Source organism: Protopterus annectens, chromosome 12.part0, assembly GCF_019279795.1.
Source record: "Protopterus annectens isolate FY-2018-M chromosome 12.part0, PAN1.0, whole genome shotgun sequence".
Taxonomy (NCBI): domain Eukaryota; kingdom Metazoa; phylum Chordata; order Ceratodontiformes; family Protopteridae; genus Protopterus; species Protopterus annectens.
Genome location: NC_056746.1, coordinates 642,047,019 through 642,063,712, shown reverse-complemented (window position 1 = coordinate 642,063,712; position 16,694 = coordinate 642,047,019). Strand labels below are relative to the sequence as shown.

At 44.0% G+C, this 16,694-nt stretch overlaps 1 protein-coding gene across 4 annotated transcripts in view; it reads right to left on the bottom strand.

Annotated features, from left to right (window-relative positions):
• Positions 1-16,694, bottom strand: part of ZFAND2A (zinc finger AN1-type containing 2A) — a 573,689-nt gene that overhangs the window by 15,034 nt on the left and 541,961 nt on the right. The gene's annotated exons all lie outside the window — the stretch shown is intronic.

Sequence of the window (16,694 nt, the reverse complement as noted above, 5' to 3'; positions counted from 1 at the left end):
TAAGGTCCTTTTTAATGGCTCTTGTTTAGGTTAAATCTGATCAGTTTGGGAGATCCTGCATTTAGGGACATTTGTGTGCCAAAATCAAATATCATGGTGTAAAGGTGCAGCGTATACAAGAATGTGCATTCTCCAAGCCACTACTGAGTAGTTTTCTGCAAATCAAGAAATGATTAAGGCTTGGCAAAGACATTATTAACAATTAACATACAATTAAACACTTACCTAGTTTACAGAAATCTCCAGCAGTCAAGGATAATGGAAGAGATGCTCATCAGCAAAGGATGGGGCTATGTCTATCAAAGAGGATCCTCGCATATGTCAACTAATACATGTTAAGACATGGTGCAAATGTGTCTAACATGTCCAAAACTAGGTACTTTCCTTGCTGGGTCCCCTGGATGGACTAAATCTCAAATCTCAAGAAATAAGCACAATGTTGAAAGAGCAACAGGACTGCATATCATAGAGCCCAGAAAGAGGGGCCTTACAGAACATTTTTCCCAAAAAGAGGCTCAACTTCTTGGGGGGAGGGTTCCACAGCCTTTGAGGTAAGTAAGAATTGTAAGAAACAGAACCTGTGATTATTTAGTTGCAAAAAAGAATATCCATTAGAAAACTGGTGGTAACTCTCAACCACTCCAAGACCTAGCAGAGGGATCGGAGGCCAGGCAGCCTACGAGCATGAACTGACTGTGAAGCCACTGACATACAATCCACTTGACACGCTCTCAACTTGATGCCTGCTATTATCGTAGTAATGTCTTTAGTAATTTCTGCATGCCTGAGGATGCGAGTGCTGCACAGAATCTGGTCCTTGGTCTGTATCCTCACACAGTCAGCCAAGACCATGACCTCCCGAGTCCTTTCCAATGGCAGGAACAACTGATAAGTTGTCCAGCTCAGCCCCAGTAAAGGCTATCTTAAGAAGCAGTCTCATAAAACTTCTACCAATCTACGGTAATCTCCAGGGACTGCAAACAGGACAGCACCATCAAATGAACATTACCAGTAAACCCCTGAATGGCACTACTGAATAAAGGAATATGTGGAGATGCTTCGGTAAGACTTTCACCATTTCCAACACCATGGCAAAAGTGGTCAATAAAGAAAGCTCAAATGCTACCACTTAACACTGAACATAATGCCCACACAAAGCAGACTGGAGGGATATCCTACAAGGCAACAGCCAACACCTTGGAGAAGTCTTTGGATACTGAAGAAAGCCCATCTCCTTACACATTGTAGTGGAAGTGATGCCCATCCAAAAGACTCTGGTGGAATACCCTGCAATGCCCCAAATTTATCTACCAAAAGACATCCATCCTGGCCAGCAATACCTACTAGGTAACCTACAAGAGATGTTCCAGGGAGACCACCTGAAACTGAAGGCAATTAAGGTACAGTTTGCAGTTGTAGACATCTAAAACACAATAGAACGTGTTCATTTATTTTGGAAAAGAAAGAAGTCAGTAAAAGTCCTAACCTCTTTCCAAAAAAGTGGCAGGCTCTACAGCCCTTGGAGTAGTAATGTCTGGGCTGTTCCCAATAGATCCACTCCGGTGGACTGGTACATCAGGAAGCGCCTGCTGGGAAAGGAAATAAGTGCAAAAAACTGCCGAGAGTGAACACGTCTAGAACTCAGTGGTCCTTTCTAAGTGGTATGCTGGGGAAAACTGGGCCCTCGTTCAAGGGTCCAGAGGTCTTAGAGTCAAGACTGCAGGATCATCCTACTTGGTCACTTTACCAGCACTGGAGCAGGCAAATCTGTTACTTAGACTTTCAAGGAAGGTAAAAAAGTATTTTCTTCTTTTGGGATTGGCTAGAATTGTAATAGGAAGCTGTAGTGATGAGGCCCTACCTCTACTGTAGAAGGCTGTCCAGGTTCACAGTGGGTTAGGGGTAGAGCATAACTCCAAAGACGGGAGAATTTTCAAGACCTTTTCTTGGTTCCTTAAAGGCTACCTCAGGCATGGAGGACCCTCTCACTGGTTCCTTGGTGCGCATTGAGACCTGCTCATCAACTACAAGCTTTTTGAATGCAGAGGATAACAGCTTCTCCCCCTTTTGCATCTTCAACTGCAGGATTAAGCTGATGGTTCTTGTGAAAGTTTAAGGCCATGCCAATGACCCAGCTAGTGGAAAAAAATGCCTACGTGGATTACAGATTTAAAAATGATGGATACCTTTTGTCTGTTCACGTGAATTCAAATTCACAAACTGTAAAGATCATAGTCTAAATTTGTACATGGGGCAAAAACAACTAGAGGGTGCTTTCAGTTGTAGATCTGAGATATCATAGGGTTAATTTTCACTAAATGCCCAAGAACAAAAGGTACAAAACACATGCAATTATATCTTTTGAATAAAACAAAAAAAAGACAAACTTCATTAAACTTTGGTTTCTCAGCAAAAGCCTTCATAAGAATATGAAAAAATCAGACTTCATAGAGATAAGAAAAATCACACAGAAACCATGGACAAAAATTTAAATAAATTAAAAATCAAACAAATCCTACATGAATGAAAATTTTCTCCCAAAAAAAAAAAAAAGTGAATGGAACAACTTTCCTTAAGCTTCACAAAACACTGTTATAATGTTCAGAGAGAGAAATTACAAACTTCAGTAGTGAAAAAAAATATTAAGGAAAGGTATGTGGCTTAAGTAATTATAATGTACAAGAGATGAACTTGTGTAACAGGAGTGGAAGATAAAACCTAAATAAATTTCTACAATTTTTCCCAGCTCTTTTGGCTTTTCCCGGTTAGGGGTCACCACAGCAGAACTCTGGTCCACTAATGATTGGCAGTGGATTTTTACGGTGCCGAGGTGCCAGCCCGATACCAACCTTCAAAGAAAGCACACCCATTCATGCACGCACCTACCATGTCTTTAAATGTCACTTGACTGTGGGGAGGACATGCAGACTCCACACAGAAGGTGCTCCAGCTGAAAATCGAACCGGAGAAGCTCTTGCTGTGAGGCGACAATGCTAAACGCTGCACCATTGTGGCCTAGTAATAATTTAACTGATATAGCATACCGTTTTTCTTTAAGAAACCCAAAATTTGGATCTTTCCACAAAAAAAAAATAAAAAAATAAAAAATAAATAAAAATGAGCATTTGACTGCATATTGCATTCATGGATAATGGAATAGTTACAGCTGTACAACATTCACCCTATACTGCAGTGACTATAAAAAACAGTGGCAAATCACTTTGCAGTTAAGTTAAAACAAGGGGGATGTTTCAGTGGGATTCTTTTGTCACCACTGCTGCTTTGTCTTGACATTAATGCACTGAGCTGTTTACTTAACTGTAACCATACACTAATGATACTCCCAGAATCCAGCCTGGTTTAAAGACATCTCATTTACGTTTTGTGGACAATTTGAAGTTGTACAATTTATCAGAAGAGGAACTGAAAGCACAAACCAAAAATGGTTAAAACTTTCTCTGGCACAAGAATATTTGGTCTTGATAAATGAGCAAAAAAAACCCCAGAAGTTATGTACTCCCCATAATGTTCCACCTGTGTTGCTGCTCTTCATTTGCCTTCAACCTGTGGGTTACCAGATCCGACTGGGATGATCCAGCATCTGATCCGAGCTCCAAGCTCCTCCCCTACCCACAATGCCCCTGTCTCCTTTCTCCCTTCAGATAGAGTTTGCTGCCTAACTGAGCATCCACACCTAACCCAACAACTTGTCTCATGCCAAATGTCTCTATAAGCCAGAAAGGGAGAGCAAGAGCCCCCCCCCCCCCCCCAGTGGTGACCACATCCTCAAGTCGCCAGACCAGATAGGAGGGAGGGAACGGTTGAAGACAAATGAAGAGCAATAACTCAGACGGAACATTATGGTGAGTACATAACTTCTTTACCTGAAGTTACCTTCATTTGGTCTTCAACCTGTGGGACAGAGTCCCCAGCTACTAAACACCTGGGAGGCCCTCATGGAAGGATATTCTACAGCATGGCAGAGCCAAAGGATGCCCTGTTCCGGGATATGATGTCCAACCTATAATGTGAGATGAAGGTATGTAAGGAAGCTCAAGTAGCTGCAGTGCATATGTCATCTAACAAAACTCTGGACCAAAAGGCCACCAAAGTAGCCATATATCTAGTGGAATGTGCCTTCACATGACCTGGCGATGACAAACCCATAGCAGAATATCCCAATGTAATACACTGGGAAATCCAACGGGCAATGGTGACCTTAGATACTGGTTTCTCCAAAAAGGATTAAGAGTCGGAAATGAAGAGTTGGTCAGACTTGCGAAAAGATTTAGTCATGTGCAGGTAAAAACGCAACTGTCTGTGCACATCCAACAAATGCAATTTGTATTCTCCCTCATTTTGAAAATTTGGGAAAAAGACCGGGAGATTAATCACCTAATACTGGACTCAGAAGCTACCTTAGGAAGAAAGGATGAATTAGTACACAATATTGGACTCAGAAGCTACCTTAGGAAGAAAGGATGGATTAGTACACAATACTGTACTCAGAAGCTACCTTAGGAAGAAAGGATGGATTAGTACACAATACTGTACTCAGAAGCTACCTTAGGAAGAAAGGATGGATTAGTACGCAAGGATACCCTAATCCTAATGAAAAATCATGTAAGCCGGCTTGACCAACAAAGCTTGAAGCTCAGAAACCCTCCTGGCAGACGTAATGGCAATCAAAAAGGCAGTCTTCCAGGACAAAAATTGCAGATCCAGAGGCTGCAGGCTCAAAGGGGGATGAAACTAGAGCTTGCAGAACTAACGTAAGATCCCACGGCGATATAGGATACTTCACCAGTGGCCGAAGAAGAAAGATGCCTTTTAAGAAGTCTTTGAAAAGCTTAGAAGATGCTAAGGAAGCCATGTTATCACCTACATGAAAATTAGAAATTGCTGCTAATCGATCCTTGACCGTAGAAGAAAGTATAGTTGTGTACACTTACCATAAATGTAGATGTTAGAGTGTATTCACTGTTGCAGTCATTACATTTGGGTAATCTGCTGGCAGGTTGCCCTCAGTCGGCCTGAATTCCAAAGTCTTGGGTCCTGCGTCAGTTGCTGTCTCCTCCTTACATGACATCAGGTTGTCAGGGGTATAAAACAGGCAGCTGACGCCATTTTCTTTAGTTTTTCTTGCCCCAGATATGTCAGGTGCCCCCAAAAAGTTAGCATATATTTTATATATATATATATACATACATATATATATATATATATATATACATACATACATATATATATATATATATATATATATATATATATATATATATACATACATATATATACATGCATCAATACAAACTTTACCTTCATCTACAAGCAAATACACCACATAGGTTGTAGAAGAGTACAAGATAGAGAAGGAAAAACTCCAGAATGAAAGGGGGATGGCGGGCGGGAAACCTGGACTGCAACAGTGAATACACTCGAACATCTACATTTATGGTAAGTGTACACAACTGTACTATGTTCTTCGTGTTTCACTGTTGCAGTCATTACATTTGGGTAGAATCCCAAAGCTATGGATGGGAGGCTGGAGCTAAATAGCATTAGGTGCGGCTATAAGGCCCTGCAAAACTGCAGTGGCAAAGCCTGCCCTGGACTTAGAGTAGAGAGGCAAATGATAATGCTTTGTAAAGGTGTGAACAGAACTCCAAGTAGCAGCCTCTAGAATGTCTTTGGTTGGTACTCCTCTGAGAAAGACTGCTGATGTAGCTGCAGCTCTGGTGGAATGAGACCTAATGCCCTTGGGCACAGGTTTCCCATGGTGTAAGTAGCAGAAACGAATGCAGTGGCTTATCCACTTTGAAATAGTCTGCTTTGAAATAGCCTTTCCTTCTGATCCTGCAGCATATGTCACTAGCAATTGCTCAGTTTTTCTTAGAGCTTTAGTCCTGCTCAGGTAGAATCTTAGCTGTCTGTATACGTTCAAGGAATTCAGAATTCTCTCCCCCTTGTTCTGCGGATTTGGATAAAATGTTGGCAGATGAATAGTTTGGTTAAGAACCACACTGGAAACCACCTTAGGCATAAATGAAGGATTGGTCCTCAGAAACACCCTGTCTGGGTAAAATATGATAAAAGGCTCCACAGCCATGAGGGCCTGTAGCTCTGAGACTCTTCTTGCTGAAGTAATTGCTAGGAGCAGAGCTGTTTTCCATGATAAGAACTTTATATCTGCAGTAGCAGCTGGTTCAAATGGAAGCAGGGTGAGCTTTTCCAACACATAATTGAGGTCCCATGCAGGTTATTGGTGTTCTTCTGGGAGGCCTTCAATTTTTGGTTCCTCTAAGATACTGCTTTAGTAAAGGATGAGAAATGATTGGTGGCTCTGTATTGTAATGAGCTGAAATGGCAGAGGCATGGATTTTTATTGATGAGAAAGATAGGCCTTTGTCAAGCATCTCAGTCAAGTATTGTAATATCTGAGGAATATTTGGTTCTGCTGTATCAGTTCCTTGTGCTTGATTCCAAGCACAGAATCTCTTCCATTTGTCAACATAAGATGTTCTAGTACTAGGCCTTCTGGCTTCCAAAATGACATCCATCACAGCTTTACTAACAGGTGCCAGGTTCAGTGTTTGGAGTTGTGTAGGATGACTGTTTTGCTGGGACAGTAGTTGAGGTCTTTGAGGTAAGGTCCAAGCTGGGTATTGAGACAAGTTCCTTAGGATTGGTTACCAGTATTGGCGGGGCCAGTCTGTGGCAATTAGTATCATCTTTGGTTTCTCTTGTCTGACTTTTAGTAGGACCCTGGGAAGAAGAGGCAGAGGAGGAAAGGCGTAAACCGATAGGTTTTTCCAACTGAAGGATAGGGTGTCCACTTTCCATGCTTGTCTGTGATAAGTACTTGTGCAGAATCTTTTCAACTGATAATTTTGAGGAGAGGCAAATAGATCTATGTCTGGGCTCCCCCCATTTCTTTGCTAACATGCTGAAGAGTTGTAGATCTAGTTTCCAATCGTGAGGGTCCATAAGGTTTCTGCTTAAATCATCTGCCAAAGTATTTTGTTTTCCTGGCAGGAATTGAGCTTGAAGATGTATTAGGTAAGTCAAAGCTGTGTCCCACAGTGCCATGGCTAATCTGCAAAGGGGGTATGAGTTTGTGCCCCCCTGCTTGTTTATATACCACATAACCGTGGTGTTGTCCGTCTTTATCAGAAGTTGTCCTGGATGAAGTAGGTCCTTGAAGGCTGTCAGGGCATTTTGAACAGCTAGCATCTCTTTTTGGTTGATATGCAGATGCATTTGTTTTGGGGTCCTTATGCCCTGAATGCATCTTCCCGCCAGGTGGGCCCCCCATGCATAATCTGATGCATCTGTTAAGGTTTGGCTGGCAGGGGTTAGAGTGAAGGCTCGTCCCATGTTTTGGTGACATGCCTTTGCCCACCATAGAAACTCCTGTTGTAGGCAGGGAATGAGAGGAATCATTGTTTCCAGACTGTGACAATGTTGAATCCATAAACTTTTTAGATACCACTGAAGTTTCCTCATATGCAGTCTTGCATATGGAATCAGTAGGATGCAGGATGCCAGAAGCCCAAAGCCTGCAGAGTTTGTCTTGCAGACTACTTCAAACTGATGGCAACAAAAACCCAGTTATCAGTTGTCTTGGTTTGTCTGGCGTGAGGAAAGCCATCTGGGCAGCTGTATTCAAGCTTGCACCCAGGAATGTTATCGTTTGAGAGGGTACCAGTTGTGATTTCTTTTCGTTTGTGTACCCTAGGCATGTCAGGAGCCTTTTCACAAATGCCAGGTGTTGAAGAAAATGTCCTTGTTCTCTGCTTGAGACAGTCGTCCAAGTAAGGATATATTTGTATACTTCTTTGTCTGCAAAAAGCAATTACTAATGCCAGGCACTTTGTAAAGACCCTGGGCGCAGTAGATAAGCCAAAGGGCAGTGCAGAGAATTGGTAATGCATTAAGCCAGCCTTGAAACAGAGGTTATCTTCTGCACGATTCCCTTATTGGGACATGCAGGTATGCCTCTTTTAGGTCTAATGTCACCAGCCAAGCATTCTTGCCCAGCATGGGCAGAAGCTGCTGCAAAGTCAGCATTTTGAATTTTGGAATGTCCAGGTATGTGTTCAAAATTGATAAATCCAGTAATGGCCGCCAGGCCTTGTCCTTTCTGGGTACCAAGAACAGTCTTGAGTAAAAACCTTGTCCTTTTTCCTGTTTTGGTACTGGCTGAATAGCCCCCATATCCATGAGGGATGTAACCTGTTTCTGTGCCTCAGCCCATTGATTTTTTGGCAGATCCGGCCAACAGTTTGCCATTGGCAGAGTATGGAAATGGAATCTGTATCCCTGTGATACTATGTTTAGCACCCACTTGTCCTGGGTTATTAACTGCCAATTTTGAGAAAAAAGTGCTAATTTTCCCCCTAAGGGTGCTGCCAAAAGGTAAGTGCTTGGTGAAGGCAGAGGGGAAGTCATTGGGACTGTTTTCTGTAGGGTTGCGCTTTATCTCCTCCAGATTTGGAGGAAGAGGCACCCCATTGCTTTGACCTGTAAGAATCTTGTGCCTGGTATCTGGAACCCTTAGGGCATCTGGATTTACCCCTTTGAACTCTGTCGGACACAGGAAAGGACCAATTTTTTGTAGGCCAGTGTCTACTGAATCTTGGTAGCTACACTTGTAAGAAGTCTTTTACAGTTTGCATAGACTTAGCTTTGTCTTCCATTTTCTTTAAAACCTCTTCTGCCTTAATACCAGAGTATCATGCTGTAAAGGTGCATCCAGCAACTTAGTTTTAACATGATCAGGCACATTTTTCTCTTTTAGCCAGGCATGCCTCCTAACCACAGATCCAGTAACAGCGGTCCTGCAGGAGGCCTCTAAGGAATCAAAACCACATTGCAGAGTGTTTTCCAACTTTTTCAGCTGCATGCAATAATTCCTGCAATTCTTTATTTTCTGCACATTCAGAAATCAACATCATTTTCTGTTTCAGCAATCCCATAACATGTTGTTGATACTTGAGCATATGAAACTGGCAGTTTAAGGCCCTAACTGCCAAGGTTGCAGATGTATAAACCTTCTTTCCCCATCTATCCAGTGCCCTTGAATCTCTGTCAGAGGTGGTAGGATTTTTTGCTGTTGAGGCCTTAACTCCCCTTTGAACCCTGTGAAATATTGAGGGTCAGCAGCAGGGTTTCTAAATAAAAATTTGTGAGAGTCAGGGACCCTGTAATATGTCAGGCTTGCTGGGAGCCGGAGGTAAGGAGTCAAGCTTGACTCCGAAAACACATCATCCACAATGTCTAAAACAGGGGGTATGGCTAAAGGCCTGTGCTGAGGGAGAAGGAAATCCCTGAGCCTCTTTTTTGATTCTGAGAAATCTTGACTCTCCCATTGAAAATGCTCCCTCAAAGTATGCAAGGTTTCTCCAAATGAATAATCCTCAGGAAGTGATGCAGATGGGATAGACTCCTCTGCATCAGAATCCTCATAGGGAGGCATAGATAATTCCTGATCAGAAGAGGAATCAGAAGAAATAGAAACCTGATCTGAAGATTCATAATCAATGTCTTGCCTAGGCCTCTTATCAGGAGGGGGTTGGGAAACCCTGATTAAGGTAATAAGGTCTTCAGCCATTTTGATCATCTGTTTTTTAGGCATAGCAGCCTGTGCACGTGGCTCATGCATTGGTTTTTTAGCTTTAGAAGTTGTTTTTGTCTTTAGTCTTGCAGCTGTCGGTTTTATATGAAAATGTTGAGGCCTGAATACACCCTCAGAAGCCGGTGCCTGCTCAGCGATTCCGGACCCATCCGAGGGAGATACATCCGTGGGTCCAATATTTGAGTATCTCCCGGCATGCTGGACTCCACATGGGTCTCGGTAGGGGCCTGCGACTCAAAAATAGCGGTCATCAGTGCCTGCGAAAGCGCCTCACTGAGTACCGGCAACTGTCTTAGGAGAAGCTTCGTCATCGGTTTTGGACCTCGACTTTCTGTCTGTCCTTTTCTTTGCGTTTTTTGTGTACTCTGGTAGTCGGATTTCTATCAGACGACATTTCTCGGTAGTTCAATCAATTTCCAAAATATTTTGAGGCAAAAATATACAGACGCTTAATAGTGTGTTGGTTAAATCTAGCACAAAACCGACAGCCAGGCACGTTGTGATCTGGGTCTAGGCAAGGAATACAGTATACATGGAAATCCTTATGAGGTATTTGCTTCCCACAAGTAATAAAATTAACTTTTTCTGACATCGGTATGGAGCAAGAAAAAAGTTTCCCCAACGGGGTACTTAGCTTTAGTAAAGACTTTGATTCTGAAACTCAAACTCTAAAATTTCAGGAGTCGGCCGACCTGCACTTGCGAAATGATTCTTCTTTGGGCACCGCGCGGCAAGAAAGACTGAAGAAAATGGCGCCGGCTGCCCGTTTTACACCCCTGATAACCTGATGTCGGAAGAGGAGACAGCAACCGACACAGGACCCAAGACTTTGGAATTCAGGCCGACTGAGGGCAACCTGGCAGCAGATTACCCAAATGTAATGACTGTAACAGTGAAACACAAATAACACCTGGCACCTTGCTGAAAGATCCCTGCCAAAAGTTCCAAAACTGCAGAAACCAGGCAGTGAAAGGATCTAGGGCATGCTGCAAAGCCCAGATTGAAAAATGTCTCTATTTGCTAGAGTACACTCTTCTGGTGGAAGACTTATGATGTGCCACCAGGATCCTTTTGACAGGTGAAGATAAAACCAGGAGTCCTGACTATCATGGGAACTGGAGCAGCCAAGCAGTGAGCTTCAGATTGTCCAGGTCTGGATGGGGAATCCATGAAGGATGAGAAACATGATCTAGAACTGGATCCAACATTCATGGTGGAGCCACCAGGTGAGACCACATAGAGGGGAACCAGACTTAGCGAGCCCAGAATGGGGCAATGACAAAGTACAGTTGTGTACACTTATCATAAATGTAGATGTTAGTGTGTCTTCACTGTTGCAGTCATCACTGTTGGGTTGAATCCCAAAGCTATGGATGGGTGGCTGGCTAGACTACGGAAGGCGAGGCTAAAAGGCCCTGCAGGACTACAGAGGCAAAGCCTGCTCTAGATTTAGAATAAAGAGGCAAGTTGTAGTGCTTGATGAAGGTATGCACAGAGCTCCAAGTAGCAGCTTCCAATATATCTTTGGTTGGTACACCTCTGAGGAAGGCTGTTGAGCAGTAGAATGTGTTCGGACATTACTGGGCACTGGTTTACCATGATGAGAGTAACAAAACCTGATGCAGTGTGCAATCCATTTAGAAATAGTTTGTTTTGTGATGGCCTTTCCTTGTGATGAAGCAGCAAAAGCTACAAACAGTTGGTCTGTTTTTCTGAAGGTCTTGGTCCTGTCCAAATAGAAGCGAAGCTGCCTGTGTATATCCAAAGAATGCAATATCCTCTCTCCTTTATTTTGTGGGTTAGGATAGAAAGTAGGCAAATGAATAGTTTGGTTCAGAACTACTCTAGAAACCACCTTAGGCATAAATGTGGGGTTTGTCCTCAGGGAAACCCTGTCTTGGTGAAAAATAATGAAAGGTTCCACAGCCATGAGAGCTTGTAATTCAGATACTCGTCTGGCAGAGGTAATTGCTAAAAGCAGAGCTGTTTTCCATGACAGAAACTTTATATCCATAGAGGCGTCTGGTTCAAAAGGAGGCAGGGTTAGTTTTTCCAACACATAGTTAAGATCCCAAGCAGGGGATAGTGCTCTTCTAGGAGGCCTTAAGTTTTTTGCTCCTCTGAGATATTGTTTTAGTAACGGATGTGAAAAAAATAGGAGGGTCCGTATTGTAATGAGCAGAAATAGCTGAAGCATGGATTTTAATAGATAAAAAAGATAGGCCCTTGTGCAGCATCTCTGTTAGGTATTGTAAAATCCGAGGAATGTTTGGGGTTCCTGTATCAAACCCTTGGGCCTGGTTCCATGTGCAAAATCTTTTCCATTTCCCTGCATGAGATTTCCTAGTGTTTGGTCTCCTGGCTTCAAGAATGACATCCATTACCTGCTTGGTAAGGGTTGATCTGTTTTTAGTCCCTGGATCCGCCAGGCTGCTAAGCTCAAGGTCTTGAGATGGCTATGCAGTATCTGGCCTTCTTTCTGAGACAGCAGATGTGGAGTTTGAGGCAAAATCCAGGGTGGGCCTTGTGACAAGGTTATTAGGGTTGAATACCAAAACTGACGAGGCCAGTTTGGTGCCAGAACAATCATGTTTGGCTTGTCCTGTTTGACTTTTAGCAATACCCTTGGAAGAGGCGGCAGTGGTGGAAAGGCATAAACTGAAAGATTTTTCCAACTGAAGGACAGAGCATCCACTTTCCATGCTTGTTCGTGATAAATCCTTGTGCAAAAGGTTTGAAGTTGGTAATTCGGGGGGGGGGGGGGATGCAAATAGATCTATGTCCAGGCATCTCCACATCTCTCTTATCTTGAATATTTGAGGATACAACCTCCATTCGTGAGGATCTGGAAGATTTCTGCTTAGTCTGTCTGCCAGAGTTTTCCTTTCCTGGCAGGAATTGTGCTTGTAAGATCACCTTGAAAGTCAGAGCTGTGTTCCACAGAGTCATGGCTAGTCTGCACAGGGGGTAGGAATGGGAACCTCCCTGTTTACGTACCACATCACTGTAGTGTTGTCCGTCTTTATTAACAATTGTCCCGGTTGGATCAGATCCTTGAATGCTGTCAGGGCATTCTGTACAGCTAGCATTTCCTTCAAATTGATGTGAAGGTGTATCTGTTTTTTTTGTCCAGGTACCCTGCAGGCATTTTCCTTTCATGTGAGCTCCCCATGCATAGTCCGAGGCATCCTGGATGGGAGAAAAGGGCTTACCTGTGTTCTGGGAGCATGCCTCTGCCCACCAAAAAAACTCCTGCTGGAGGCAGGGTAAGATTGCAATAATTGTTTCCAGACTGTGGCAATGCTGAGACCACACACTCTTCAGGTACCATTGCAGTTTCCTCATATGCAGTCTTGCTCATGGAATTAGCAGAAAGCAGGATGCCATAAATCCCAAAGCCTGCAGAATTTTTCTTGCAGTCAGCTGTGTCTTTGTAGCCAAAGTTTTGAAATAGGAAGCCAGTTGCACTTGTTTTTCTGGTGTCAGGTAAGCTATCTGGGTTGTTGTGCTCAAAAGTGCACCCAGGAATATTAACTGTTGAGAAGGTTCCAGGTTTGATTTCTTTTGGTTTACTGTGAACCTGAGACACCTTAGAAGATGTTGCACAAATGTCAGGTGTTGGAGTAAGAGTTCTTTCTTGTTTGCTTGAATGAGGCGATCGTCCAAATGAGAGTAAATTTGAATTCCCCCTCTGTCTGCAAAATGCTATTACTGTTGCCAGGCATTTTGTAAAGACCCTGGGTGCAGTAGATAAGCCAAAGGGCAGCGCAGAGAACTGTTAATGCTGCGAGCCAGCCTTGAATCTCAGGTACCTCCTGCAGGCCGGTCTTATTGGCAAATGCAGGTATGCCTCTTAAATCCAGAGTTACCATCCAAGCGTTTTTTGCTCAGCACGGGTAGTAGTTGCTGCAAGGTGAGCATTTTGAATTTTGGAGTGTCCAGAAATGTATTTAAAACTGATAGGTCCAGGATGGGTCTCCATGTGTTTTCTTTCCTGGGAACCAGGAACAGCCGTGAATAAAAACCTTGTCCTTTCTCTGAGTTTGGAACCAGCTCTATGGCCCTCATGACCATGAGGGACTGTACTAGTTTTTGTGCCTCTGCCCATTGATTTTTTTTGGCAGATTTGGCCAACCATTTGGTGTAGGCAAGGTGTGGAAATGAAACTTGTAACCCCTTGAAACCACGTCCGGTACCCATTTGTCTTGGGTTATATTGGTCCAATTTTGGTGAAAACGTAATCATTTGTCCCCTAGAGGTGCTTCTACGAGGTAAGTGCTTGGGACTGAAAGGGGTGAGTCAATGAGACTGTTTTCTGTATGGCTGGGACCTTTCTTCTCCACCTCTGGGAATGGAAGCACTCCAGTGCCTAGGCTTGTAAGAGACTTGAGCCTGCGCTCTCCCTCTGGGGCGGCTATCTCTGCCCCTTTGGGGTCTCGCTGAGCTCGGAAAGGACCAGTTCTTTGCTGGCCAGTTTCTGATGAATCTAGGTGGCTGTACCTGCAGAAAATCTTTAACCGTCTGCATAGATTTAGCTTTGTCCTCCATTTTCTTTAGTACTTCCTCTGCTTTTGTTCCAAATAAAACATTATGTTGTAGTGGAGCATCCAAATGTTTAGCCTTTACCTGATCTGGCAAATTTTGCTCTTTCAACCAAGCATGTCTTCTAACAAAAGAAGCTGTTGGAGCCACCCTGCAAGAGGCCTCCAAAGAATCAAAACCAAAATGTAAAGTATGCTTTCCCACTTGTTCGGTAGCATGCAATAAATCTTGTACCTCTTATCAGCACAACTAGGAACAGCCATCATTTTTTGTTGCAAGACTGACAGAAGGTATTGCTGATATTTCAACATATGAAATTGACAGTTTAAAGCTCTAATAGACAATGTAGCAGAGGTATAAATCTTTTAGCCCCATCTTTCCAAGGCCCTGGATTCCCTATCTTAAACAAAAACTTATGAAAGTCCGGGACCCTGTAATATCCATCTGGCTTGACAGGAGCAGGAGGAAAAGAATCAGGAGTCAGGGAAGCCTCTGTAAAAACATCTACAACATCCAGTACTGGAGGGATAGGCAGGGGCCTATGCTGAGGAAGGAGAAAATCTCTGAGCCTTCTCTTAGATTCAGAGTATTCCTGACCCTCCCAGTGGAAATGCTCTCTCATATCATGCAAGGTTTCCCCAAAGGAAAAATCATCAGGAGGAGAGGCTGAAGGAATAGAATCTTCAGCATCTGAATCCTCATAAGGCGGGAAAGAGTAATCCTGTTCAGAGGAAGAGACAGAAGAAATGGAAACCTGATCTGAGGAATCATAGTCTGGCTCATGCCTGGGCTTTTTATATGGAGGGGGATGGGAACCACTGATAATAGTCAGATCTTCGGTCATCTTGAGCATCTGCTTTTGTGGTTTGGAGGGCTGATCAGTAGAGGCCTGTGTCTGTTTCTTTGTCTTTGCTGGCGTCTTAGCCTTTGTCTTTGATACTGAAGCCATCTTTACATGTAGTTGTGTAGGCCTGAAAACTCCCTCAGAAGCCGGTACCTGCACAGCTGCTCCGGACCCATCTGAGGGAGCAATATCCGAAGGTCCAGTTCCTTGAAGTTCTGTAGGCCTCATCGGCTCCTCGTGGGAGTCGGAATCGGCAAGCGGTTCCAAAGTGGCCGACGTCAGGGGCTGCAAAAGCGCCTCACTGACGACCGAAGAACCGGCAACTGGCTCTGGCTCTTTAGAAGTGTTGTCATCTGTTTTGGACCTCGGAGGCCTGTCTTTATCCTTGCGCTTTTTACACATTGTGGTAGTCGGATAGGAATCAGACGACATTTTATAATTGAATCGTCTCCCAAAATAATGAAAGGCAAAATCATACCGACGCTTAATAGTGCACTGGTTAAATCTGGCACAAAACCGACAACTAGCTACGCCGTGGTCGGGGACTAGGCAAGGGATACAGTAAGAGTGAAAATCCTTATAAGGTATTTGCTTCCCACAAGAAATACAATTATTAACTTTTTCTGACATCGGTCTGGAGCAAGAAAAAAGTTTCCCCAACGGGGTACTTCGCTTTATGAAGAAAACTTCAGTCTGAAAAAACTCTGGAAATCCACAGGAGTCGGCCGACCGGCACTTGCCAACTGCTTTTGCTTCAGGCACTGCACGGCAAGAAAGACTGAAGAAAATAGCGTCGGGTGGAGCCTTTATACCCCTGGCGCACTGACGTCAGGGAGGGAGCGACTCCAGTCGACGCCGGACCCACGATTTGAGACTCTGACCGACTGAGGGCTGCCTGCCAGCAGGAGAACCCAACAGTGAAACACGATGAACATCCAAGCTCCCCAGCCTGTGAGCTTTCTGAAGAAATTCTGATATTAAGGGAAGAGGAGGATATGCATACAGAAAGCAGAGGGTGGGGGGCAAGCATGAATCAGAGCATCTCTGGGGGCTTCCCCCAGTGGGGGTATCAGAACAAAAAACAAGCTGCATTTCGCATTTGAAGGAGAGGCGAAGAGATTGTAGCAAGGCTGACCCCATTTGTTTCGCTACTGAAGGATTCAGAGACCACTCGTATGGCATCAGAATAGAGCTGCTGAGCATGTCTGCTAGAATGCTGAACCTCCCCGGAATGTGAGTTGCCACCAGAAGATGGCCGGTGGAGATTGCCCACTCCCACACTCTCATGGCTTCACGACATAAGGGATACAACCTGGTTCCTCCTGCTTGTTGATGAACCAGACCACAGACCTATTGCCAGTCTGGACAGCAACTGTCCCAGGGGGGAAGATGGGCATAGACAGCCTGTAATGCTAGAAGCACCACCCTCATCTCTAGAATGCTGATATGCAATCTGGTCTCGTAGGGGGAGCATGTGCCTTGGACTGTCCTTCCCAAGCAGTGCCCCCCCAACCTAGCAGGGAGGTGTCCATGGTCAGTGTGGCCGAGGGTGAAGGTGGAAGAAAAGAGCGACCTTGAACAATCTCCAGAGAATGAATCCACTACAGAAGAGAGCCCCTGCACTCTCAACTGACTTGAATGGGGTGCGACACGGGAAATCTAACATGGACC